This window comes from Pelobates fuscus, chromosome 3, assembly GCF_036172605.1.
Source record: "Pelobates fuscus isolate aPelFus1 chromosome 3, aPelFus1.pri, whole genome shotgun sequence".
NCBI lineage: Eukaryota > Metazoa > Chordata > Amphibia > Anura > Pelobatidae > Pelobates > Pelobates fuscus.
Genome location: NC_086319.1, coordinates 394,129,896 through 394,156,889, shown reverse-complemented (window position 1 = coordinate 394,156,889; position 26,994 = coordinate 394,129,896). Strand labels below are relative to the sequence as shown.

At 39.6% G+C, this 26,994-nt stretch overlaps 12 non-coding genes across 12 annotated transcripts; 9 read left to right on the top strand and 3 right to left on the bottom strand.

The window, feature by feature from the left end:
• Positions 1 to 115: 115 nt before the first annotated feature.
• Positions 116 to 230, top strand: LOC134603861 (U5 spliceosomal RNA). The gene has a single exon (XR_010090602.1). It is a non-coding gene; the product is annotated as a U5 spliceosomal RNA (small nuclear RNA).
• A 1,638-nt stretch (positions 231 to 1,868) lies between these two features.
• On the top strand, positions 1,869 to 1,983 carry LOC134603844 (U5 spliceosomal RNA). Its single transcript, XR_010090586.1, has one exon. It is a non-coding gene; the product is annotated as a U5 spliceosomal RNA (small nuclear RNA).
• A 1,660-nt stretch (positions 1,984 to 3,643) lies between these two features.
• LOC134603800 (U5 spliceosomal RNA) lies at positions 3,644 to 3,758 on the top strand. Its single transcript, XR_010090545.1, has one exon. It is a non-coding gene; the product is annotated as a U5 spliceosomal RNA (small nuclear RNA).
• An 860-nt stretch (positions 3,759 to 4,618) lies between these two features.
• LOC134603799 (U5 spliceosomal RNA) lies at positions 4,619 to 4,733 on the top strand. Its single transcript, XR_010090544.1, has one exon. It is a non-coding gene; the product is annotated as a U5 spliceosomal RNA (small nuclear RNA).
• A 2,343-nt stretch (positions 4,734 to 7,076) lies between these two features.
• LOC134603827 (U5 spliceosomal RNA) lies at positions 7,077 to 7,191 on the top strand. The gene has a single exon (XR_010090571.1). It is a non-coding gene; the product is annotated as a U5 spliceosomal RNA (small nuclear RNA).
• Positions 7,192 to 7,829: 638 nt separating this feature from the next.
• On the bottom strand, positions 7,830 to 7,970 carry LOC134603771 (U4 spliceosomal RNA). Its single transcript, XR_010090517.1, has one exon. It is a non-coding gene; the product is annotated as a U4 spliceosomal RNA (small nuclear RNA).
• A 1,415-nt stretch (positions 7,971 to 9,385) lies between these two features.
• On the bottom strand, positions 9,386 to 9,602 carry LOC134603741 (small nucleolar RNA U3). Its single transcript, XR_010090490.1, has one exon. It is a non-coding gene; the product is annotated as a small nucleolar RNA U3 (small nucleolar RNA).
• A 2,732-nt stretch (positions 9,603 to 12,334) lies between these two features.
• TRNAE-CUC (transfer RNA glutamic acid (anticodon CUC)) lies at positions 12,335 to 12,406 on the bottom strand. The gene has a single exon. It is a non-coding gene; the product is annotated as a tRNA-Glu (tRNA).
• A 6,984-nt stretch (positions 12,407 to 19,390) lies between these two features.
• TRNAI-AAU (transfer RNA isoleucine (anticodon AAU)) lies at positions 19,391 to 19,464 on the top strand. The gene has a single exon. It is a non-coding gene; the product is annotated as a tRNA-Ile (tRNA).
• A 3,617-nt stretch (positions 19,465 to 23,081) lies between these two features.
• Positions 23,082 to 23,196, top strand: LOC134603860 (U5 spliceosomal RNA). The gene has a single exon (XR_010090601.1). It is a non-coding gene; the product is annotated as a U5 spliceosomal RNA (small nuclear RNA).
• A 1,639-nt stretch (positions 23,197 to 24,835) lies between these two features.
• Positions 24,836 to 24,950, top strand: LOC134603843 (U5 spliceosomal RNA). The gene has a single exon (XR_010090585.1). It is a non-coding gene; the product is annotated as a U5 spliceosomal RNA (small nuclear RNA).
• Positions 24,951 to 26,610: 1,660 nt separating this feature from the next.
• On the top strand, positions 26,611 to 26,725 carry LOC134603798 (U5 spliceosomal RNA). Its single transcript, XR_010090543.1, has one exon. It is a non-coding gene; the product is annotated as a U5 spliceosomal RNA (small nuclear RNA).
• Positions 26,726 to 26,994: the final 269 nt, after the last annotated feature.

Genomic DNA, 26,994 nt, shown 5'->3' with positions numbered 1-26,994 from the left:
TAAGGCGGTAATAATTATACTGGATTCTCCATGTTGCAGTTTATTGTAGTATTGCTCTCCATATGTTTAGAAGCACATGTCTGAAACTGATGTGCTACCGTGACTTTTTGGTTGCATGCTCTGGTTTCTCTTCAGACCGAATAAATCTTTCGCCTTTTACTAAAGATTTCCGTGGAGAGGAACAACCATGAGTTTCATTCAATTTTTTGAGGCCTGACCTGTGTCAGGTTAAATAATTGTTTAATAAAAGAGACCATTATAGTAATTAGAACAAATCTTTTGCTGTTCTGAATATGTCATTGCCTTCTACGGCCGAAAGGTCTCTAAAGTGTAAAGGCGATATGTGTATGGACAAGATAATGGTCATTATTTGTCACATCTTAAGTACATCTTTCTAAAATGAGATTCTTGTCCCTTATGTCTGCTCACTCGCCTTCCCTTCTTTTTATCCTTTCTTTGTCTTGGTCTTCCAATGTCTTTTCTTCTATTTTTAGCTTTCTTCATGAGCTCTGGAATAGACTAGCTTCTAATATAGGGGGCCCCCACCCACCCCCTTATCCGAATAGCCCGAATTTTGTCCAAATTCACATTCGGACCGAAACGAATTGCAGACTCTCTCTCTCGTTTTCCGTGGGAGCGGTTCAGGCAGGCATCACCGGAGGGCCTGCCCTGTCTGGAAGTGATGTGGAAGCTTAGGACGTCATGCTTGCAGGATGGGTGAGGTCTTCGCTATCTCCTGCTACATGGAAGGCGTATGAGAGGGTCTGGCAGGATTGGTACCGACTGGTGGCGCAGGTAGGGTCAATTAAGGGGTATTGCTATTTACTGACTAAACCGGCTTGGGAGGGGTGTATTAACAAGTGCATGTCAGCACTAGCCTTAAACCATATGTTTTAGTTTTAATATGTTTTGGATCATTGTCCGCGTTAACGCACCTATTTTATTACTGGTTTTGCAGGATAATTATTTTAATAAATTGTCTGCAGCTTTATCTTATACCCATAATCGGTGTTGTGTTTTATTTACTATACCAAGCTTTGTATTTGCTAGAGCAAGCTTAAACATTGCAGGTACAACCTGGAAATGTAGTGTTGAGGAAAGTGTGGACAAAGGACGACACTGGCGTTCACATGGTTAACAGCTGCAGGACGCAACAGTTGCTCAAAGAATTCATGTAACAGCATATCAGCTCGGGGCGTACCTAATTTACATACCCACAATGCTTTGCAAAACAAAATGGCCATTTTTATTTACGTATTCAAATAATGCTAAGTTTTTTTTTTGTCATTCTTTCTTTTATTGGGGTACTGGGGTGTAGTGTACAAAAAAATAAAGGGAGGGTGCAATAGTAGATAGGCGCATATTACATTTGTGTAGTATTACGAAAGCACTCTTGAAATTAATAGCCTCTTTGAACTTTTTTGGAAAACAAGCAATGCAGTCTACAAACAGGAAATGTAGTTTTGAGGGATGTGTGGACAAAGTACGACCCCAGCAATCACATGGTTAACAGCTGCAGGGCTCAACAGTTAGACAAAGCATGCAGTCAACAGCATGTCAGCTGGGTACGTGCCTAATTTACATACCCACAATGCATTGCAAGGCATGATGGCCATGTTCAATTAGCTACTAAATTAATAACAGTTTTTAAGAGGCAATACCGTACACGGTATGTTTTTTATTTAACCCCTTTTAAGGACACAACTTCTGGAATAAAAGGGAATCATGACGGAATATATCCGTCATGTGTCCTTAAGGCGGTAATAATTATACTGGATTCTCCATGTTGCAGTTTATTGTAGTATTGCTCTCCATATGTTTAGAAGCACATGTCTGAAACTGATGTGCTACTGTGACTTTTTGGTTGCATACTCTGGTTTCTCTTCAGACCGAATAAATCTTTCGCCTTTTACTAAAGATTTCCGTGGAGAGGAACAACCATGAGTTTCACTCAATTTTTTGAGGCCTGACCTGCGTCAGGTTAAATAATTGTTTAATAAAAGAGACCATTATAGTAATTAGAACAAATCTTTTGCTGTTCTGAATATATCATTGCCTTCTACGGCCGAAAGGTCTCTAAAGTGTAAAGGCGATATGTGTATGGACAAGATAATGGCCATTATTTGTCACATCTTAAGTACATCTTTCTAAAATGAGATTCTTGTCCCTTATGTCTGCTCACTCGCCTTCCCTTCATTTTATCCTTTCTTTGTCTTGGTCTTCCAATATCTTTTCTTCTATTTTTAGCTTTCTTCATGAGCTCTGGAACAGACTAGCTTCTAATATAGGGGGCCCCCACCCACCCCCTTATCCGAATAGCCCGAATTTTGTCCAAATTCACATTCGGACCGAAACGAATTGCACATGTCTAACAAATAGTGATAATAATAGTAGAATAAATAAAGATAGTAACTGTAGTATAAAATGATATGGTCTGGTTCTTCCTGGAAGGGACACTACATGTGTAATAGAAACATGAAAGGATAAGTAAACTATCCAAAAAGAATCCGATACAAATACGTGGATACAATGTTGCTAATCCACCACTAGATGTCACTCAATAGCCGTATAAAGTCCTGTAGGAAATTGCAACATAGTAGCTGAAATTCTACAAGATATTATAGTTTCCTATTTTCATGTAGAGTGATTCCCCAGGCTATAGTATGAATCTAGGAGTCAAAAAAATATATAAATCTTGGGCAACAGGGAAGGTGCCGATTGGTCCCTATTATAGTCTAACAATTAGCCAAATAGCTAGTCCCTACGTATTTGTCAGCCGGCACATGTCCCCTCCATGCTCTGAGCCCAATAATCAAGTAGTGCAAGATTAGTTTCAATAAATAACCCTATGCCCAACCATATAAAGAGGGATTGAGAAACCCTATTGGAGAAAGCCAGAGTAAGGTATAGGCATCCCCAACTCCGAAGGCTGGTGTCAAAAGTTAAAGTACAGTCTAAGAGCCTCCTGGTTCGGGAGATACACCAGAAAGCCCCCTTCCAGTTTGTCCAGTTCTTGTAACAATGATTATGCAAATTGTGTTAGTTGTTAAATGTCAGTTCTTGCAAATGGCCCAACAGTACATAAAGTAATATGTCCTATTGTGTTTTACACCCCACCTCCTATAGACTGTAAGCTCGTTTGAGTAGGGTCATCTTCAACCTATGGTTCTTGTAAGTTTTCTTGTAATTGTCCTCTTTATAGGTAAATCCCCCCTCTTATAATATTGTAAAGCTCTACGGAATCTGTTGGCGCTATATAAATGGCAATAATAATAATAATAATAATTTGTTTCTTAGTTATAAACAGTAAATGTAGTTTTGAGGGTTTAGACAAAGCGCAACCCCAGCACTCACATGGTTAACAGCTGCAGGGCTCAACAGTTAGACAAAGCATGCAACTGTTTTGCGAGCTGGGGGCGTGCCTAATTTACATACCCATATTGCATTGCAAAAAATAATGGCCATTTTTATGTACTTGTTAAAATAATGATAAGCTTTTAATACATATTATGATGTGTGTTCATTTAATAATTAATCATACCGGATTCTCCAAGCTACCTTCTCTCTAAATGCTTAAGGATTCTCTCTATATGCTTAAGAGGACATTTGTGAACCCGCTCTGCTACTCCGGTAGGCATTTGGCATACTCTGGTTTCTCTTCAGACCGAATAAATCTTTCGCCTTTTACTAAAGATTTCCGTGGAGAGGAACAACCATGAGTTTCACTCAATTTTTTGAGGCCTGAGTAATGTCAGGCTACATTAAGTGGTAAAATGTCAGATTTAAGTAACAAGTGAAACAGAGCATCCATTGAAATGATTACATTATCAATTAAATCTTAGTGCAAAATAAATCAAATATAAATATGCGACTAAATATTTGTTTAATAGTATCATTCTTTCATCCGTGTCATCATGCCTATAATTTCACTTTCCTAAGACACTGTCAATAATTGCCAGAGACAAAGTAAAGTCATTAAAAAAGAATTTCAAATATTTTCAGTATTTGTTCTGGAGATAATTCTGTGTCCAAAATTTGCCTGTGAACCCACACAAGTAAAACATTAAAATATGCATAATAATATAAAACCACACGTCAATTACCTTCAATAATGGCAATTATTTTTACTCACTGAATTTAAATTAACATTAAATCTTAATTAAAGCATCTACCAGCATGCTCTCCTCTCTTTGAATATTTGCATACGTTAAATAACTACATATCCCTGCATGCTCTTGTTTCTTGAATTCTGTGCACTACGATGAACTACACATCCCAGCATGCACTACTTTCGGGTACACTCAAAATATACCGAGCATTTTTTCTCATTCTGGAATCGGACAGACTCAACAGATAGACAAAGCATGTGTTTAACACCATGCTAGCTGGGGGCGTGCCTAATTTACATACCCACAATGCTTTGCAAAAAATAATGCCCATTTTTATGTACTTGTTAAAATAATGATAAGCTTTTAATACATACTATGATGTGTGTTCATTTAATAATTAATCATACCGGATTCTCCAAGCTACCTTCTCTCTAAATGATTAAGGATTTTCTCTATATGCTTAAGAGGACATTTGTGAACCCGCTCTGCTACTCCGGTTGCCATTTGGCATACTCTGGTTTCTCTTCAGACCGAATAAATCTTTCGCCTTTTACTAAAGATTTCCGTGGAGAGGAACAACCATGAGTTTCACTCAATTTTTTGAGGCCTGAGTAATGTCAGGCTACAATAAGTGGTAAAATGTCAGATTTAAGTAACAAGTGAAACAAAGCATCTCATTGAAATGGTTACATTATCAATTAAATCTTAGTGCAAAATAAATCAAATATAAATATGCAACTAAATATTTGTTTAATAGTATCATTCTTTCATCCGTGTGATCATACCTATAATTTCACTTTCCTAAGACACTGTCAATAATTGCCAGAGACAAAGTAAAGTCATTAAAAAAGAATTTCATATATTTTCAGTATTTGCTCTGGAGATACTTCTGTGTCCAAAATTTGCCTGTGAACCCACACAAGTAAAACATTAAAATATGCATAATAAGGGGGCGGAGTCTGGTTGCCGAGCGGACCAGACGTGTGTCGTGCTGGCTCCTGCATTTGGCACCGATTAATCAACGAAACTGTCTAATTCAAGGCAAAATACCAGGTCAGCTGGGCATGATCTAAGCAGAGGGAGTCCCGGTGGCCTTCTGGATACCACACAAGCGACTATTACACAGATAACTGGATTCAGAGATTTGAGGCCTACTCGTGACAGAGAGGGGGAGAGGCGGCCGCTCTCCTCGTTCTTCAGCTACCCGTGGGACCCCACAATACTGCTTTTGATCCTCCCTTCCCCCCTCCCCCCCAGGACTGGTGGGGGTTATCCCGGTCCCCACTGGAGAACCCTCTGATTCACTCTAGTGGACTTTAACAAGCACCAGCAACGCCGGTGACTGCAGCCTGCCAGGCAAGATGACTGCCTTCCAAGTGGATACCCCCACACAAGCTCCCCGCCAGGTGCCTATGGATGCAGAGCCATGGCTGATAGCATTTGACAGAATCTGTGCCCAATTCTGGGCCAAGATGGCAAGGAGACAAGCATATACCTTACCCAGGGATCCACACGTTCAGGCTCAGCTCAGGCCTACGGGCTGCAGAGATCAAAGGAAGCACCTGAAGCGCACCTCACGCAGAGTCCAGACAGGGAAGAAGTTGCCTCCGGGCAGACCACCAAAGCGGCAACGCCGACAGCCCAACAAGCCACTCCATGGTAGCATCAGAAGACGGCACTCTGGTTGGCACAGTAGCTCCATGCGCAGATCGCGCCATTTGAGGGTTCCCGCTCAGAGGGGTCGGCCACATGCACCGCAGAGACCCAGAAGCCACGTGCCTGGTGATGATCTGTACCGGAGCCCGAGCAGAACAACACGAGAGTGCAGCGGTACCTGTGACTGGGAGGGCACCCACACGGGGCTAAACAGACTCTGGCTGTTATGTATCTGCAGCCTCCCATCTCTTGGCATCGGCTAGGCAGCCCCCAAAGACACACACAACACGCATACAATGCTTGCGGTACCCACATATTGAAATGGCAAGCAACCCAGTGGTTATTTTTTTTAATTTTATTTTATTATCTCCTGCTATACAGGTAGACCCTCTTCTTATATTTAAAGCTTACTAGTAATGTTAATTTAGGCAGTGCCGCCGGGCAAACGACCTTGGGTACACTCCCATGCTGTCCTCCGCAGACTACCCTCTCCCTGTTCAGCATGTTACACAGGGAACTACCTAATTTCTAGCCTGTCTCGTTAATATTCTGTTATACCACACACAGTCAGACACCAAGCCTAACATAAGCCTACTAGCCTCCTTTCTGACTAACACTAAAGTGTGATGTCCTACAAAATATATAAAATGTGCATACCCACAGCCACACTGTTTTAAATTCTGTGTAAATCTTATGTGTGCTGTTGCTGTTGTGGCAAGACATGCTTGTACTGTTTTATGTGCACGACAAAAATAAAGAATTAAAAAAAATATGCATAATAATATAAAACCACACGTCAATTACCTTCAATAATGGCAATTATTTTTACTCACTAAATTTAAATTAACAATAAATCTTAATTAAAGCATCTACCAGCATGCTCTCCTCTCTTTGAATATTTGCATACGTAGAATAACTACATATCCCTGCATGCTCTTGTTTCTTGAAATCTGTGCACTAACATGATGAACTACACATCCCAGCATGCACTACTTCCGGGTACACTCAAAATACACCGAGCATTTATTCTCATTCTGGACAGACTCAACAGATAGACAAAGCATGTGCTTAACACCATGCTAGCTGGGGGCGTGCCTAATTTACATACCCACAATGCTTTGCAAAAAATAATGCCCATTTTCATCTATGTAGTAAAATAATGATAATCTTTTCATACATATTATGTTGTGTGCAAGTTTATGTGATAATTAATTATGCCGGATTCTCCGAGCTACGTCTTAACTAAGGATTTCTCTATATGCTTAAGAGGACATTTATGAACCCGGTCTGCGACTGAGATTTAAGTTTATCATACTCTGGTTTCTCTTCAGACCGAATAAATCTTTCGCCTTTTACTAAAGATTTCCGTGGAGAGGAACAACCATGAGTTTCACTCAATTTTTAGAGGCCTGACACGTATCAGGCTACATAACAAATGTATGATATCAGATTTAAATAACAAACTAAACAATGGAATCAGTTTCAATGGTAATGTTACCAACTAAATTCTAGGGCAAAAAATAAAATGTACATGCATGATAAAATATTACAGTATTGTTTTACAGTGTCATTTGTTCATCCATATAATCCTACCAGTAAGTTCAGTTTCCAGAGACAAAATAAAGTCATTAATTAGAAATGTCACATATTTCTCAGAATTTAATCTGGAGATTATTTTATGTCCAAGATGTTAAAATTGTAAAGTGTTACAGAGCAATAGTAGCAATAGTAAAAATCTCCCAGCATGCTTAACTGTCATGGAATCAGGGCACATACAAACTGACAGGCGTCAAATGTTTGGGTATCAGCAAGTACCATTACGTTCTGTAGACAGGGGACTGCAAATCAGGAATAACACAATACATGTTTAGAGACAAGGCAAAGTAATATTCTAAAAGTAAAAACCCTTGTTTTTTTTGCATTATATGAGTTTATGAGCATTTATTTCTTAAACCAAATATTAAAAAAAAGTAATTCTAAGTGAATCTTACATTAGACAAACAATAAATCAATCTTGTTGAAAAATAGTTAAATATATTTTTATTGTTGTACATGCAATTTCAGTCTCCTTAGAGACTGTCAAAAATTGCCATTGCTGACTATATTTCAAGTCATCATGGCGGGGTATTGGTAAAAGTTTTCAATTAGCAATAATCACGCCTCGGATAAACCTCATTGGCTACAATACTGCCACTGCGCAAAGCTAACTCATCTGATCAAAGTGCACAGTCAACATTCAGAAAACTCTCATTTGCGTTGTGGAGAGACATGTGTGCATGCTAGGTCTGTGCTATGCATTCTGGGAGGCAGTATGGTAATTACACTGCGAATAGGCTACCAATCCTCAGTCTGTTCCCAGGAGACTGAATTAGAGACAAATTGTAAATCGGATATTTCTCTTAGCTTCCTATCTGATGAGGTGACCAAGGACTGAGGTAAGCAAAATAAGTTTTATTTTAACCCTTTCTGCACTACGGGGAGGTGGGGAGGTGGGGAGGTGCAAGGGAGGGGAAGCTATAGTGCCAGGAAAAAACCTTTAAGTAAGATTCCTGGCTCTCATACCCAGAGGGCTTGGAGGCGTGGCTTGAAGCTATTAATCGTTTAATATTAGATTTCGGCAATTCGGACTGCAGGCACTATAACAACTTCAATAAGATGAAGTTCTGTAAGTTCAATAAGATGAAGTTGTTAAAGTGCCGGTAGTGTCCCTTTAAAGGACTGATTTCTCTTTAAATAAGTCCTTTTATAAAGTGAGAAAGCAGGGACACTCTTACTGCCTAAAGCTTTTGTACCTACCTGATCTAGCAGCTTCTTATCCCTATTATAAATGTTGCAGTACTGTTTATGGACTGTGTTACATTGTACAGCACCCACTTTGTGCTTGAACACAGGAAATTCAGAAATTCAGAGTGTTATAAAAGCCTATGGACATTACAGCAAATATGCTTCCCACTGTCTTACGCGGTGTATTTATTATCTAACATAGAAGGACAGAAAACAGGACTGGGAACAAGTTTTAAGTGATCAGTAAACAGTTTAAATAGAACATTTTAGAACAGATCGGTAGCAAACTTTAATTTCTGGCGAAATCGAGATTCTTGAAAGAATTTGGAAGTGAACGGGTTAATTCACCCCATGTGTGAGAGTTTGATCCAACGCACCGGGGGACACAGGGGATTGAAATTTACTCTGTAATACTCACTAAACCAGAGTTAAAATGAGTACTTAATATAGATAATAAGTACTCTCCCTCCCCCCGCTGGATGTTAGGAAGCAGACACAAACCTTTTCAGTATGTGTACATTTAGTAAGAAATCAGACAATGTTTTAAATGGAATGCAATACATACAGCTACCAACAGATGACGTAAATACTGATAGATTTCAGAACATACACTTTGCAGCCAACAGATGGCGCATGACTGACAAATGATTACACACGACAAAAAAAGCCAAGAAATAACGCACACACTAATTAAAACATAGATAACAAATGAGACAATTTCAAAAACACTTTAGAGCATACCAGCTCCTGACGAGATATCTTTGTTAAGATAGTTGTAATAATATTTATTATAGATGCTTGCTTACGTAATCTATTCATTGACAGAGTATGTAGTAACCACTCAGCTTGTGTTCTCTCCCTCCTACTCTCCAATGAAGGAAATAGGAACGGTCATCAACAGCAACCAGCAGCTACAATAAAGCAGCACTGGGAGCCCACTTCACACTCAGGAGAAAACACTCAAGCTCTTCCTCGTGGGTACTGAGTTTGGACACTTTAGAGCACATTTCACCAGTTACAAACTATAGAAATGATCCCTGAAAGTATAGTCTTAATGAACCTTTACTACAAGCAAAGAACAGGCTGCCAAAGGTTTCTATTACACATGTGGTGACATTCCGTACATTTCACATTTACACAAACATAAACAATATTATCAAACAAAATTTTTAAAAAATAATTCCTGAAGTTTCATAGGATTGCAATGCTTTTAAATAAAATTGACAAGATTGTTGGTGTGAAATAACAATGGCTTATTTTGCATACAACACGCCCACTAGCCAATGAGTCACAGCTTTCAGTTTGCAGGATTCTCCCAAAACTCCCACACTGCTCCCATACACACAGCCACATTCTATAACAGCGACTATCCTTCCCAATATCTTACTCAGTGTAATTATTATTATTCAGCATAAGACAAGGACAGTAAACAGGACTGTGGAAACAATTTTGTATTGATCAGTAAACAGTTTCAATGAAAATTTTTAGAACAGATCTGTACCAAAGTAAGTGTCAACTCGGGATGGAAGAGGTGCAGTATATAGGACACCGGGTGGGGTACAAAAACTGGAACCGGCCAAGATAGAGGCAGTCGCTAGCTGGCCCAGTTCCCGCACCAAAACCCAAGTGCCTGCCTTCCTAGGGACTGCGGGGTCCTACAGGAAATTTGTCCCCAATTATAGCGCCATTGCTAAACCCCTCACCAACCTGACCCGCAAGAACCTGCCCCGACAGGTAGCTTGGACCCCAGAGTGAGAGCAGGCATTCCAAGCTCTCAAGGACACCCTGGTAAAAGCCCCTGTGCTGGCTGCCTCAATCACAGGAAAAGTTTTCTCGTCCACACAGATGCCTCTATGTTCGGACTGGGAGCAGTACTGAGCCAGGTCGGGGACGATGGCAGTTACCTCAGCAGGAAGCTCTTACCCAGGAGGTAAGCTACGCCGCCATCGAAAAGAAGTGCCTGGCGTTGGTGTGGGCACTCAAAAAACTGCTGCCGTACTTGTATGGACAGCAATTTACCCTGCTCACGGATCACAACCCGTTGGTGTGGCTTAACCGGGTCTTTGGGGAGAATGCCAGGTTTTTACGGTGGAGCCTGGCCCTGCAGCCGTATGACATTGCCATTAACTACAGACCCGGTAAGCAGAATGGCAATGCCGATGACCTGTCCAGGAAAATCGCCCTGGACAAGTGATCCATGGGTGCTTTCCCCGGACATCAACAGGTTGATCCGCTGGGATCCACCTGGATGCCGACTAGTGGTTAAGGGGGAGCTTTGTAGCGGGATCACCACTAAACCGTAAAGTGTGGTAGTGTATTTGCCTATGTTCCCCATGTATTCGTGATTACTTGTGTGTTTTACCTTCTCCCCGTTCGGGAGACTGCGTACGAACACAGCCCGTTCGTCTCACGAACGGGGACCACCCCAATACCCCATTTAGAATTTTTATTTAGAATGTTCACACCTCGCTAACGACTTGTGGAAACCACAAATTGCAAGGGAAGCTTTGGCGTGTGCCGACCCGTTCGTTAGACGAACGCCATCCAAGGGAGCACTCGCAGATTGGTTCTCACCTCGTTCGGCTCCCAAAAGAGGACCTCCCCAGCGACCCTTGGAGTGTTCACACTAATCAATTAGAATGTTGGCAACTTGTAATATAAGTGTGAAACCGCAAGGGAAGTAATTAATGAGTGCTTCCCTGGGTGGCCGCCATTCGTATAGATGAACGCCGGTCAGGGGGAGCATTCGTGTACGGAAAGGAGGCGCTTCCCTTGCTTGGTTTCACCCAGGTACCCCGTGAACAGAGGCTGTTCATGCTGGTTACCATTCTGGGGGTCCCTGAGATTGATGGGGACACTCTGTGTGGACAATGGCGGTTTGGCGGGCTTTCTGTACCTGGGAGCCCAGGAGGCGGGAATCTTTCACACGCACAGGCCCTTGGGAAGGGACATGGTGTGGCAGGAACAGGGGACAAAGGGACTAGGGACCCGGATCCAATATACGACCCCTGGGAGGGGAAGGACAAAGGGAGGGGACATTGTCTTTTACCTGTTTTCCACCCCCTTGCATGGGGAGAGTATAAAGCCGAGTGTGGCCAATAAAGCTTGTTGTTGTACCCCGGGAACTGTGTGTCGTCTAGTTACTGGGGGAAAATGGGTCTGGTCAATAATTAATAGCGGAGGTAACCAGCCGGGTTACCCAGGGTCTGTTACACTAACATACTCTGCTTTCTTGCCTTTTACTAAAGATTTCTGTGGAAAGGAGCAGCTTTTATGAAATCTGACAAAGGTCAGGCTATATAATTGTTTTTAAAAAATTGTTTTTAAAAAAAAATTATTTTATGGTTGTTATAATTCCCGAAAGAATTATTTGTGTAAATCTGGCTACGTATTTGCACTCCTACTCCAAAGCAAAAGTGTCTCTAAACGTCAAAAACAATGTGTGTGTGGCTCACTTAACAGCCATTATTCAACACTTCTCAAGTTCATTGTACAACGAGCTCTGGAATAGACTAGCTTCAGGTTGACCAAATAGTTAGCCATTCTCTTCACTTATGTTTTTTGCTTTAACTTTTATTTTTATTTGGGTGCTATTAGCATTTTTTTCAAGTGGGCATTGTTCTTCTCTGTATGTTACTTGGTATTCTGGTAAGACAACAAAAATATATGCTATATTTCTAATGTTTCCTCTTTTTTCGAAAGTCATATAATAGCACTTTCCTGCTAGTGTTGAGAGTGATATAATTTAAAAAAAAAAACCATCAAATAATTATTGAAAACTACTATTCCCTGACCGGGAATCGAACCCGGGCCGCGGCGGTGAGAGCGCCGAATCCTAACCACTAGACCACCAGGGAAAGATGCAAAATGTCAATTAACGTAAATGTAAATTGAAAGACATGAACCACCTTCAATCTCAGAAATAACAGTAAATTCAATCCACATAGGAATTCCTTATAGCCTTAGAACTTAATATAAAATATGTGGAAACTATACAGTATGAGATTACTAACATGCATTTCTTTAGTCACCCATTTATTGGCTCATGTAAATTCTGTATTGTCATACTACATAAGACAACATCTATAATCAAAGTACTGAAGTGTGGCTCAGTGGCAAGACAGCAGGCCAGGGACACAGAAGGATCCAGGTTCAGTAAAGCACCTTTGGTATGGCCCTGCCTGGATGTCACAGTGACAATTACATTAATGTCCCTTTTACCTGGACTGACTTACACTGAACAAAAGGTATTGTACGAAACTGGTTCGTGGATTGCAGGATAACACTTACAAGGAAAGGTTACAGGAACTTAACATGTATAACTTGGAGGAAAGACGTGACAGGGGGGATATGATAGAAACATTTAAATACATAAAGGGAATCAACACAGTAATGGAAGAGACTATATTTATAAGAAGAAAAACTACCACAACAAGAGGACATAGTCTTAAATTAGAGGGGCAAAGGTTTAAAAATAATATCAGGAAGTATTACTTTACTGAGAGGGTAGTGGATGTATGGAATATCCTTCCGGCTGAAGTGGTAGAGGTTAACACAGTAAAGGAGTTTAAGCATGCGTGGGATAGGCATAAGGCTATCCTAAGGCCAGGGACTAATGAAAGTATTTAAAAAAATTGGGCAGACTAGATGGGCCGAATGGTTCTTATAAAGCCAGGGACTAATGAAAGTATTTAAAAAAAAGTGGGCAGACTAGATGGGCCGAATGGTTCTTATCTGCCGTCACATTCTATGTTTCTATAACCATAAGGAGCACAAGGAATGCAGATAGGATGTTTCAATACATACATATACTTTATATGCTCCCAGAAGTCAATTTTCTATCCTTTTTTTCCCACTCCAGCTTAAACTCTATGCAGACCACTGTATTCAAGTGGATATTTTAGTTACAGCTTCCCATTGATACTGCACTGTGGTGACATTCTGTCATCAAACTAATATGGTGACCAGGGGTCATGTGACCAAGCTCATGTATGCCTTTCTCACAGTGGGATAAGCTTTACCTTTGATATGGTAATTCAATACCTTTACAGGTCAGGAAAGAGATAACCACCCCCCCCTATCCCCATTCCTTTCTGTTCCTTCTTGGCTGCGCTACTAAGCAGACCCTTAAGTAGACATGGGCTAATTTTTATCATGGTGAACTGTGAGTGGGATCTGGTTATTTTATAAGATTTAGTTGTTATTGTTAGTTAGGTTGTTGTTGCTGTTGTTGTTGTTGTTGGTATAGTTAGTTAGATTGTGTGTCATTATTTGCATGTTGTTGTTGTTTTGTCTCTGAATAAATATTTGTTAAAGTAGACGGACCAGAGTTTATATGTGTATGCGTACATAATAATTTATAGAGTTTGGTAATACACCACATGTGGCGACCATGAATTTTAGACTTCTACAACAAATGTTTGTGAGGCGCAATAACTACCATATTGATACATAATCTAAGAGCAAGAGACTTTATAGCATAGGATTCGTTGTTGAAACAAATATACAAATGTGTTTTGTTGACTGTTTTAAATTTGTGTATTGTGACTGACATATTTTGTTGCAAATTGTAGCATTTATAGGTTTCACTTTGTTTCTGTACAGTTTTAAAGTATTGGTGATAAAAAGGGAAAATTGAATAGTTTCACTGCATTGGAACCTTTGATGTTTTGGCCATTTTAATAGCCCATGTGCTGTATTGTCTCTCTCTTGTTGCAACTAACCAGAATGAAACTTAATCTATTTTAATTGTTTTCTTAGATGTTACATTTTGAGGCTTCCCTGCATTCTAAGTTTAAATAGCAAACATTTTTTGTTGTTGTTATCTTTTGTCTGTTTGAATAATTGAATTCAGGATAGGAGCATAATGTTTGTGCATTATGACTGACAGAACGTATTTTGTTGCAAATTGTAGCATTTATAGTTTAATTTTGTTTCTGCACAGTTTTAAATTATTGGTGATTAAAGGGGAAGATTGAATAGTTGCACTGCATTGGTATTATTGATGTTTCGGCCATTTTTAATAGCCCATGTGCTGTATTGTCTCTCTCCTGTTGCAACTAACTAGAACTAAACTGAATATATTGTAATTGTTTTTGGATGTTACATTTTGTACATTTTGTGGCTTTCATTGCATTCTAAGTTTAAATAGCAATCTGTTTGGTTTTTTTTTTGTTGGTTCTCTTTTGTCTGTTTGAACCATTGAATTCTGGGTAGGAGCATTGTGTTTACATGATAAAGGTATTGGGGCTAATACAGTGTGGTGGCTATTGTTTAGCCAGGTTACCATTTCCATTTTTACACTGGAGTGTGTTTAATAGAAAATGAAAAGTTTGTATTTGAGGTAAATATTATGAAGTAAAGGTGCCTAGATTTTTATATGGTTGGGAATGATCATTGTGCTGAAGTTACAGTCAGGTATTTTTCAGTTCCCATATCTTCCTTTTAAATCATTCTGTTTATTTGTAAACCCCCCACCCCCTCCCCTTAAACAAACAGGGTGGTTTTGTGTTTTGCTATCTGTGGGCATTTCTCGTATTGAGACTGTGACGTTTTTTTCTTAAAAGACAAGAGTTTGTTTGAATAGGTTAATGTAATTAAGTTTTTCAAATGGTCCAATCTCTTTGGAGCCAGTTTCAGTTGTTTTTTTAAATTAATGCCATTGTTAAAAGCTTGTTGTTGTTTTTTTTTTTTTTTTAGTCTGCTAGTCTATTTCGATTAAAGAGCTCAGTTTTAAAATGTCATTTCTGGGTACTAAGTATTTTTCTGTAGACGTACTAGAGTACTTCAAGAATGACATTGACAAACATGATGGACCATATGAGCTTCCAGAACCAGCAGGCCCCAATTGTGGAAAATATGAAGGTTTCATGGATGTTTTGACACAGATTGTTGCTAATAAAAAGTGCCATATTAAGAAAAGGAAAAGCTTGGTTGTTGCTACAATAAGGGGTTTGGCAAGCATGGTAGTCGAATTGCAGCAAGCTAATTTAGTAACCACTAATAAAATGGAAGATGCTCTTGATAAAAGAGATTGTTTTAAAATAGCTGCCCTAAGAACAAACAAAATGATCGAGGGGTTGGAGAAGGAATTAAAGGAAATAGAACAACAGAGAGATGCATATAGTGCTAAGATCACTGAACTCCAAGACCTAGTCATGGAATATAAAATGAAAATTAAAGAAAACACAAATAAATGGGATAAGGAGATTCCTAGAGTATGCCCAGACCAGTCGTATTATATATCTGAAAGTAAAGAACCAGTGCTGGGAACAAAACACAAGGGAAATGTGCCAATTGTAAATGGTGTCCCACAAGCCCCTATAATAATAACTGAACATTTTAATGTAAGAGAAATGCCTACTAGCTTCTCTAGACAGACAAGGACTATGTCAATCACAGACAAAGATAATTTCCAGAAATGGTGGGGAAGTATGCCAACTGACGACTTTAACACCTTTACACATTGGTTTATGAGGGGAGCAAATAGAGCAAAAAGAGGAGGTCTTAACTTAGAAGAATGGACAGAACTGTTAGAATATGCTATGGGTCCTTTGGCTAGCAGACTATTTGGATTTAATAACAGTGTGTCTGATCAGGCAGGAAGAATTGCTGCAACAAATTTCTATCTAGTCAGCATAGAGAAAGAAATAGCTAATATTATGATGAGGCCAGCAGATGGTCCTAGAGAGGTAGCTCAAAGGATATTGTTCTGGTATACGCTACGCCAACCTCAACAGCCTCTGGTCTTGGGCTCACCAGAACACATTGCTAAAGTAATGGAAGCCCTTCCCTGGGAGTGTCAAGAATTTGTCAGGCTTTTTGATCCAACACCAGCAGACTTAGAGATTGTACTAACTAGAGCTGACAATTGGTGGATTAAGCATCCTTCCTCAGAACAGGCCTTCTCCGTTTCAGCCATAAGAACATTCAAGGTTGACTCTGGTAGAGATTTAGATGGTAAATGGAGAAGCCAGAGGTGGGATGTACCCGAACAAGAGGGATAATGAGAACTGGACCAAAACAGGACTTTGACAAAAGATGGAGAGATCCACAGAGGGACCATAGGAATAGGGACAGTGCTAAAAGAAGCAATGTAATGGGAGATAATTGGAAAAATAGATGGGAGGGGCCTAAGGTAATCAATAATAATTGGAATAATAATAATACATGGGAGAGGCTAAAAAGGAGAGAGAATAACTGCAAAAATCACAGTTGGCAAGAAAAACAGAGAAACAACAGGAACAGTTATTGGGAGAATAATTGGAGAAGGAACCATAGATGGGATGAGCATCAGACTAATAGACGGAATTGGGATAATTGGAGGAATAAAGAAAGGAATAGAGACTACTGGGACCTAAAGAGACAGACTGAGAGATTGGAGGCAGACATGAAAGCACTTAGGGAACAGATGAGGGAGGGAAATACTGATCAATTGGGGTTCCCCAGTAATTAATAACTCCCATAATGTTTGTTGTCCTCTACATCTGTATGTATGTATGTTTGTTTTTCTTTTGTTTCTATATTTTATCTGTCTCACCATTATCTCGTAACACTCCAGTTTAAAGAGGACCTTAGTATGTATTGTTATACATATATATATATATATATTTTCATATTAAGGATAAGCCTCTAAATTCATTAATTACAGTCAGGTGGGCCAAATTCCAAATATTTTTTGTTTTTATTAGTTTAGCACGCCTGCCCTGCCAGCTATGTTTTTTTTTTTGTTGTTTTTTTTTTTTGATGCTGGATTAATAATTTAAAAAAATCATAGTTTAAGTGAATTGTGGCCAACGTGAGGCTTATATTTGATCACACTGGAGAGATGTGATAGTGTAACTTTCTGTTTACAACCGTAAAAACATTAAAAGCATTTTTTTTTATTTGGTTCCCAACAAATATAGCCTCAAGTTGATTTTTGATTGATCTATAGATTGCACGCTGCCAAACTGTGTCATGGTAGCATTCAGTCTATTTTTTTTTTCTTCTCTCTCTCCATCTTTGATGCCTTTTTTTTTTTTTTTTTTTTTTTGCTTTTTGTCATTAAGAATATAGGGAAATTAGATTGCCTTGAGTGAAGATGGCATAAAGAATAAAGTGACAATGTATGCTATTTGTTCTATTTGGCTATACGCAGGGGATTAAATAGTTGTGGGTATGAGAATTTGCACCTATGTTCAATTGCGAATACATTTTTCACCCTTACATCTTTCCCACTCACATTCATGTATTGTAATTTTCAGTTAAAACTATGTACATTTTGTGATTATTGCATGTATTCACCAGTAAATTATAAAATAACTAATATGGTTTTGTGTTCAACTCTCCATCAGGTGTGGAGTAAATGTCTAAATTAATCAAAATTTCAGGAGACATTTGTGGGTCTTTTACCTACATCTAAAATGTAAACATAGCCTTAAGACACCACAACCAAATAGATTTTATTAGACAAAACTAGTTAAGCCTTTGACACAAGACAATACGCTGATTACTGTTGTACATTTTTCATTGTCTGTGTTTGATTCAAAGAACATTTTAATTGGAAGGCCCAGAGAGGTGAAGGTAACTGACATGTCCTGTCACAGTTTACTATACAGATGAAGAAGTGCTGGGATTACCAAGACAAACTATTATCATGAAAATGATTACTATTCAGATGAAGAGGTGCTGGGATTACACGTCAAACTATTATCCTGAAAATGGATACTATACAGATGAAGAAGTGCTGAGATTACCAAGTCAAACTATTAACACAGCCCAGAATGAGGATAAAGTAACAGCAAGAAGCAGGAATTTGTGTCATTTCAAGGTGGTCACAGAATGAGTTTCCCCTACACTCATGAACTTGCATGTGCCATTAAACAAACAAACCTCAAGCTTTGTAATGGATTGGCTAAGACAATATTCAAGGAGAATTCATTCTAAAATCACAGCTATCAAGCACACAGATCAGTCACAGTCTTCAGATTCCAGTCCCAGGCTAAACTAAACATCATATTGTGTCATAAACTAGTGATAATTACTGTATGGGGTTGATTGTGTCTGGATTTTACTTTACTTCACATGAACACATTACCATATAATATTAATGAACAACTACCAGGGTTCTTACCAACCCACTAGGGCAGTAGTTAATTTAAAAACGGAACAACTGAAAACAATAGAAATTGGGGGAATGTGCGGTGATGCAACCCCTGTTTGACTATATTCTTTCTCTCACTTTTAAATGTGCTCAACATAAGAGAAAAAAAAGTGAGGGAATGTGGTGACATTCTGTCATCAAACTAATATGGTGACCAGGGGTCATGTGACCAAGCTCATGTATGCCTTTCTCACAGTGGGATAAGCTTTACCTTTGATATGGTAATTCAATACCTTTACAGGTCAGGAAAGAGATAACCACTCCCCCCTATCCCCATTCCTTTCTGTTCCTTCTTGGCTGTGCTACTAAGCAGACCCTTAAGCAGACATGGGCTAATTTTTATCATGGTGAACTGTGAGTGGGATCTGGTGATTTTATAAGATTTAGTTGTTATTGTTAGTTAGGTTGTTGTTGCTGTTGTTGGTATAGTTAGTTAGATTGTGTGTCATTATTTGCATGTTGTTGTTGTTTTGTCTCTGAATAAATATTTGTTAAAGTAGACGGACCAGAGTTTATATGTGTATGCGTACATAATAATTTATAGAGTTTGGTAATACACCACCTGCACTACCTGGCATCTACAGCGACAGTGGCTTGTTGGGTATGTAGGCTTCTTTCTCTAACTGGGATTGATCACTCCTCGAGGGCCCATTCAGTTGGCTCCTGTAGACATAGCTGTCAGTACCATGACTATCGTGGCCGGTTAGCTCAGTTGGTTAGAGCGTGGTGCTAATAACGCCAAGGTCGCGGGTTCGATCCCCGTACGGGCCAGCTAAGTTTTGGTTATCATCTCCAAGGCAAAACTTTCAAATAGCCAGAGAATCATGGGGAACCTTGCTTTTAGACACCGGTAAGGTAATGAAGGTTTTAAACCCTTCAGCAACTTGTAATGGGAGGGAAAGGGGCACTAGAGGGTCCTGCAGTGCCAGGAAACTTGGTTTCTTAGCGCTATAGGGTCTTTAGGTTCCCCCCACCCTCAGGATCCCACTCCCGTTGAAGTGATTAAACACTCGCCTTTCTCCAGTGCCGGGCTCCCTCGGTGCTGGGAAACTCTCCTCCTCCTCCTGACGTCAGCGCTGAATGAGCATGCGCGGCAGGAGCCGCCCATAGGAAAGCCCATAGAAAAGCTGTCTTGATTTTCACAGTGAGAAGCGCAGAAGCGTCTCTAGCGGCTGTCAGTGAGACAGCTACTAGAGGCTGGACTAACCCTAGTGTAAACATATCAGTTTACAGCTGCAGGGTTAAAATCTGTGGGACCTGGGACCCAGACCACTTCATTGAGCTGAAGTGGTCTGGGTGACTATAGTGGTCGTTTAAGGACAGAGACAATTGTACAAGTTCTGATCAAAGCAAAACCTGGAATTTGACTATGTGTCTGTTCAACCATAATTCACCTTTTTCATATTAAGTGCACCCACACTTATTATAGATATTTTTTTTCAGGAGAAGCAGGGCTTTCATTTCACATCAAATATTTCTATCTGGAACTATTTAATATGAATAAAATCTAAAACAAAGTTTAAGAAATGTTATATTTTTTTAGTTCTGCATGGCATTTTAACTGTGAATATCATAATACTGTTAGCTTTTATTGCAGTAAAATACACATATTTGTATTCAGCAATGTCTCATGAGTACTCCCATGTACAGGAACTAAAAGGAGAGCTGGGAGAGGAAAATAATGTCTGGTCTCTGAGCAGGATGGGCACCAACCCTATATGTAAGCGACAAAAAAAGGAAACAAGCTTTGCCCAGACCAAAGTGTACTGAAAACTGCTTTAAAAATTAACTTTTAAGAACTATCATTTAAAATCAGTCATAATGAGGAAGTGAGTGGGAATTAAACAGACTCCCTTAAACACCTTAATAGGTGCAAAATAAAGCACAATGTTGTCTAAAGCAACTATGTTGCAACGTGCTTTATAAAAAGAGAGAATTGTTGCTCTTGCTGGCAGAGACAGCTTCACTGTAGTGAAATGATTAAGCACACAGAGATAAATCTTTCTGCTGCTGATAGAGACCTGTGAATATGTGTCTCGTGCAGCAAAAAGGGGAGTTGGTCAAAAAATGATGCAGACTCCCTTAGAAGGGAGCTTTGTGAGTGCAAGGATACAATACTGTGCTGTCTAAAGCCACAGTGTTGTTATGTAACAGGTGTTGCTAATGCTAGCAGAGAATGAAAAATATGTGTCTCATGCAGCTACACGTTAGTGAAGAACATTTAGCACCTCTGAATGTATGTCTCATGCAGCCCACTTGTCACTGCAAATACTGTGCTGTCTAAAGCCACAGTATTGTTGCTAGTACCTGTTACTGGCAGAGACAATGCACAAGTTGTCAGCTTGTTCAGCATAAGGTTCTATATAGATAGTTGCCGTCTGGGAGGAGTTGGACTGATCGGTCTGAGCGGGAAAAACCCTAATCTGAGCCTTCAAGGGCACCTGAGTAGAATAATACACTTAAACTATCTATACTATGTGCATGCCTATAGTGCATAGAATTCTATAGTAAGATCGTTGGTAATATGCTATTACTATAGTGCACATAACACTGAATCTAGCCTGGTAAGGTGAAGTGAAATCCTTCCTGTCAGCCCTCTATGGATCATGAGTCAAATGATGTTCACATATGGCAGTCCGAGAGTGCGAGTGTACCCCGAAGCACGTTTCGCCAGCATGGGCGGCTCTTCAGGGTTTTTTAAGCCAATGGTTTTACAGTGTTTCCTCTCACTGTCACACATTTGTCCTTGCACAATCTGAAGTCGGTCGTAACTTTTCCAGAGGCGGGTTCGCACAAAGTTGGCCAAAGAAGTACGTTTATGGAGGTTGGCGGGCCCCTTCTTATAAATTCCACTTGAGGGTTTATGTATTTCCCACTTAGGTGTAGTCCCAAAAAGGAAAGTTCAGGCCTTCTTTGAGCCGTGTCCTTTGGTAGTGGTGCTGACCTTGTGGGGCTAGCAAATACGTAATCCACAGGTGGTCTTCTTCACGGATAATCTAGCAGTTGTGCACTCGGAACTGTCTTTCAGCAGCTTCAAGGCCGGTGGTGAGTTTTCTGTGGGGCTTTGTTCACTTGTGTATGGAGTTAAATGTCTCTTTCCGGGTGCAGCATGTCCCTGGTTACCTTAATGCAATTGCAGACTCTCTCTCTCGTTTTCCGTGGGAGCGGTTCAGGCAGGCAGCACCGGAGGGCCTGCCCTGTCTGGAAGTGATGTGGAAGCTTAGGATGTCATGCTTGCAGGATGGGTGAGGTCTTCGCTATCTCCTGCTACATGGAAGGCGTATGAGAGGGTCTGGCAGGATTGGTACCGACTGGTGGCGCAGGTAGGGTCAATTAAGGGGTATTGCTATTTACTGACTAATCTGGCTCAGGAGGGATGTATTAACAAGTGCATGTCAGCACTAGCCTTAAACCATATGTTTTAGTTTTAATATGTTTTGGATCATTGTCCGCGTTAACGCACCTATTTTATTACTGGTTTTGCAGGATAATTATTTTAATAAATTGTCTGCAGCTTTATCTTATACCCATAATCGGTGTTGTGTTTTATTTACTATACCAAGCTTTGTATTTGCTAGAGCAAGCTTAAACATTGCAGGTACAACCTGGAAATGTAGTGTTGAGGAAAGTGTGGACAAAGGACGACACTGGCGTTCACATGGTTAACAGCTGCAGGACGCAACAGTTGCTCAAAGAATTCATGTAACAGCATATCAGCTCGGGGCGTACCTAATTTACATACCCACAATGCTTTGCAAAACAAAATGGCCATTTTTATTTACGTATTCAAATAATGATAAGTCTTTTTTTTTGTCATTCTTTCTTTTATTGGGGCACTGGGGTGTAGTGTACAAAAAAATAAAGGGAGGGTGCAATAGTAGATAGGCGCATATTACATTTGTGTAGTATTACGAAAGCACTCTTGAAATTAATAGCCTCTTTGAACTTTTTTGGAAAACAAGCAATGCAGTCTACAAACAGGAAATGTAGTTTTGAGGGATGTGTGGACAAAGTACGACCCCAGCAATCACATGGTTAACAGCTGCAGGGCTCAACAGTTAGACAAAGCATGCAGTCAACAGCATGTCAGCTGGGTACGTGCCTAATTTACATACCCACAATGCATTGCAAGGCATGATGGCCATGTTCAATTAGCTACTAAATTAATAACAGTTTTTCAGAGGCAATACGGTATGTTTTTTATTTAACCCCTTAAGGACACAACTTCTGGCATAAAAGGGAATCATGACGGAATATATCCGCCATGTGTCCTTAAGGCGGTAATAATTATACTGGATTCTCCATGTTGCAGTTTATTGTAGTATTGCTCTCCATATGTTTAGAAGCACATGTCTGAAACTGATGTGCTACCGTGACTTTTTGGTTGCATGCTCTGGTTTCTCTTCAGACCGAATAAATCTTTCGCCTTTTACTAAAGATTTCCGTGGAGAGGAACAACCATGAGTTTCATTCAATTTTTTGAGGCCTGACCTGTGTCAGGTTAAATAATTGTTTAATAAAAGAGACCATTATAGTAATTAGAACAAATCTTTTGCTGTTCTGAATATGTCATTGCCTTCTACGGCCGAAAGGTCTCTAAAGTGTAAAGGCGATATGTGTATGGACAAGATAATGGTCATTATTTGTCACATCTTAAGTACATCTTTCTAAAATGAGATTCTTGTCCCTTATGTCTGCTCACTCGCCTTCCCTTCTTTTTATCCTTTCTTTGTCTTGGTCTTCCAATATCTTTTCTTCTATTTTTAGCTTTCTTCATGAGCTCTGGAATAGACTAGCTTCTAATATAGGGGGCCCCCACCCACCCCCTTATCCGAATAGCCCGAATTTTGTCCAAATTCACATTCGGACCGAAACGAATTGCAGACTCTCTCTCTCGTTTTCCGTGGGAGCGGTTCAGGCAGGCATCACCGGAGGGCCTGCCCTGTCTGGAAGTGATGTGGAAGCTTAGGACGTCATGCTTGCAGGATGGGTGAGGTCTTCGCTATCTCCTGCTACATGGAAGGCGTATGAGAGGGTCTGGCAGGATTGGTACCGACTGGTGGCGCAGGTAGGGTCAATTAAGGGGTATTGCTATTTACTGACTAAACCGGCTTGGGAGGGGTGTATTAACAAGTGCATGTCAGCACTAGCCTTAAACCATATGTTTTAGTTTTAATATGTTTTGGATCATTGTCCGCGTTAACGCACCTATTTTATTACTGGTTTTGCAGGATAATTATTTTAATAAATTGTCTGCAGCTTTATCTTATACCCATAATCGGTGTTGTGTTTTATTTACTATACCAAGCTTTGTATTTGCTAGAGCAAGCTTAAACATTGCAGGTACAACCTGGAAATGTAGTGTTGAGGAAAGTGTGGACAAAGGACGACACTGGCGTTCACATGGTTAACAGCTGCAGGACGCAACAGTTGCTCAAAGAATTCATGTAACAGCATATCAACTCGGGGCGTACCTAATTTACATACCCACAATGCTTTGCAAAACAAAATGGCCATTTTTATTTACGTATTCAAATAATGCTAAGTTTTTTTTTTTGTCATTCTTTCTTTTATTGGGGTACTGGGGTGTAGTGTACAAAAAAATAAAGGGAGGGTGCAATAGTAGATAGGCGCATATTACATTTGTGTAGTATTACGAAAGCACTCTTGAAATTAATAGCCTCTTTGAACTTTTTTGGAAAACAAGCAATGCAGTCTACAAACAGGAAATGTAGTTTTGAGGGATGTGTGGACAAAGTACGACCCCAGCAATCACATGGTTAACAGCTGCAGGGCTCAACAGTTAGACAAAGCATGCAGTCAACAGCATGTCAGCTGGGTACGTGCCTAATTTACATACCCACAATGCATTGCAAGGCATGATGGCCATGTTCAATTAGCTACTAAATTAATAACAGTTTTTAAGAGGCAATACCGTACACGGTATGTTTTTTATTTAACCCCTTTTAAGGACACAACTTCTGGAATAAAAGGGAATCATGACGGAATATATCCGTCATGTGTCCTTAAGGCGGTAATAATTATACTGGATTCTCCATGTTGCAGTTTATTGTAGTATTGCTCTCCATATGTTTAGAAGCACATGTCTGAAACTGATGTGCTACTGTGACTTTTTGGTTGCATACTCTGGTTTCTCTTCAGACCGAATAAATCTTTCGCCTTTTACTAAAGATTTCCGTGGAGAGGAACAACCATGAGTTTCACTCAATTTTTTGAGGCCTGACCTGCGTCAGGTTAAATAATTGTTTAATAAAAGAGACCATTATAGTAATTAGAACAAATCTTTTGCTGTTCTGAATATATCATTGCCTTCTACGGCCGAAAGGTCTCTAAAGTGTAAAGGCGATATGTGTATGGACAAGATAATGGCCATTATTTGTCACATCTTAAGTACGTCTTTCTAAAATGAGATTCTTGTCCCTTATGTCTGCTCACTCGCCTTCCTTTCTTTTTATCCTTTCTTTGTCTTGGTCTTCCAATATCTTTTCTTCTATTTTTAGCTTTCTTCATGAGCTCTGGAACAGACTAGCTTCTAATATAGGGGGCCCCCACCCACCCCCTTATCCGAATAGCCCGAATTTTGTCCAAATTCACATTCGGACCGAAACGAATTGCACATGTCTAACAAATAGTGATAATAATAGTAGAATAAATAAAGATAGTAACTGTAGTATAAAATGATATGGTCTGGTTCTTCCTGGAAGGGACACTACATGTGTAATAGAAACATGAAAGGATAAGTAAACTATCCAAAAAGAATCCGATACAAATACGTGGATACAATGTTGCTAATCCACCACTAGATGTCACTCAATAGCCGTATAAAGTCCTGTAGGAAATTGCAACATAGTAGCTGAAATTCTACAAGATATTATAGTTTCCTATTTTCATGTAGAGTGATTCCCCAGGCTATAGTATGAATCTAGGAGTCAAAAAAATATATAAATCTTGGGCAACAGGGAAGGTGCCAATTGGTCCCTATTATAGTCTAACAATTAGCCAAATAGCTAGTCCCTACGTATTTGTCAGCCGGCACATGTCCCCTCCATGCTCTGAGCCCAATAATCAAGTAGTGCAAGATTAGTTTCAATAAATAACCCTATGCCCAACCATATAAAGAGGGATTGAGAAACCCTATTGGAGAAAGCCAGAGTAAGGTATAGGCATCCCCAACTCCGAAGGCTGGTGTCAAAAGTTAAAGTACAGTCTAAGAGCCTCCTGGTTCGGGAGATACACCAGAAAGCCCCCTTCCAGTTTGTCCAGTTCTTGTAACAATGATTATGCAAATTGTGTTAGTTGTTAAATGTCAGTTCTTGCAAATGGCCCAACAGTACATAAAGTAATATGTCCTATTGTGTTTTACACCCCACCTCCTATAGACTGTAAGCTCGTTTGAGTAGGGTCATCTTCAACCTATGGTTCTTGTAAGTTTTCTTGTAATTGTCCTCTTTATAGGTAAATCCCCCCTCTTATAATATTGTAAAGCTCTACGGAATCTGTTGGCGCTATATAAATGGCAATAATAATAATAATAATAATTTGTTTCTTAGTTATAAACAGTAAATGTAGTTTTGAGGGTTTAGACAAAGCGCAACCCCAGCACTCACATGGTTAACAGCTGCAGGGCTCAACAGTTAGACAAAGCATGCAACTGTTTTGCGAGCTGGGGGCGTGCCTAATTTACATACCCATATTGCATTGCAAAAAATAATGGCCATTTTTATGTACTTGTTAAAATAATGATAAGCTTTTAATACATATTATGATGTGTGTTCATTTAATATTTAATCATACCGGATTCTCCAAGCTACCTTCTCTCTAAATGCGTAAGGATTCTCTCTATATGCTTAAGAGGACATTTGTGAACCCGCTCTGCTACTCCGGTAGGCATTTGGCATACTCTGGTTTCTCTTCAGACCGAATAAATCTTTCGCCTTTTACTAAAGATTTCCGTGGAGAGGAACAACCATGAGTTTCACTCAATTTTTTGAGGCCTGAGTAATGTCAGGCTACATTAAGTGGTAAAATGTCAGATTTAAGTAACAAGTGAAACAGAGCATCCATTGAAATGATTACATTATCAATTAAATCTTAGTGCAAAATAAATCAAATATAAATATGCGACTAAATATTTGTTTAATAGTATCATTCTTTCATCCGTGTCATCATGCCTATAATTTCACTTTCCTAAGACACTGTCAATAATTGCCAGAGACAAAGTAAAGTCATTAAAAAAGAATTTCAAATATTTTCAGTATTTGTTCTGGAGATAATTCTGTG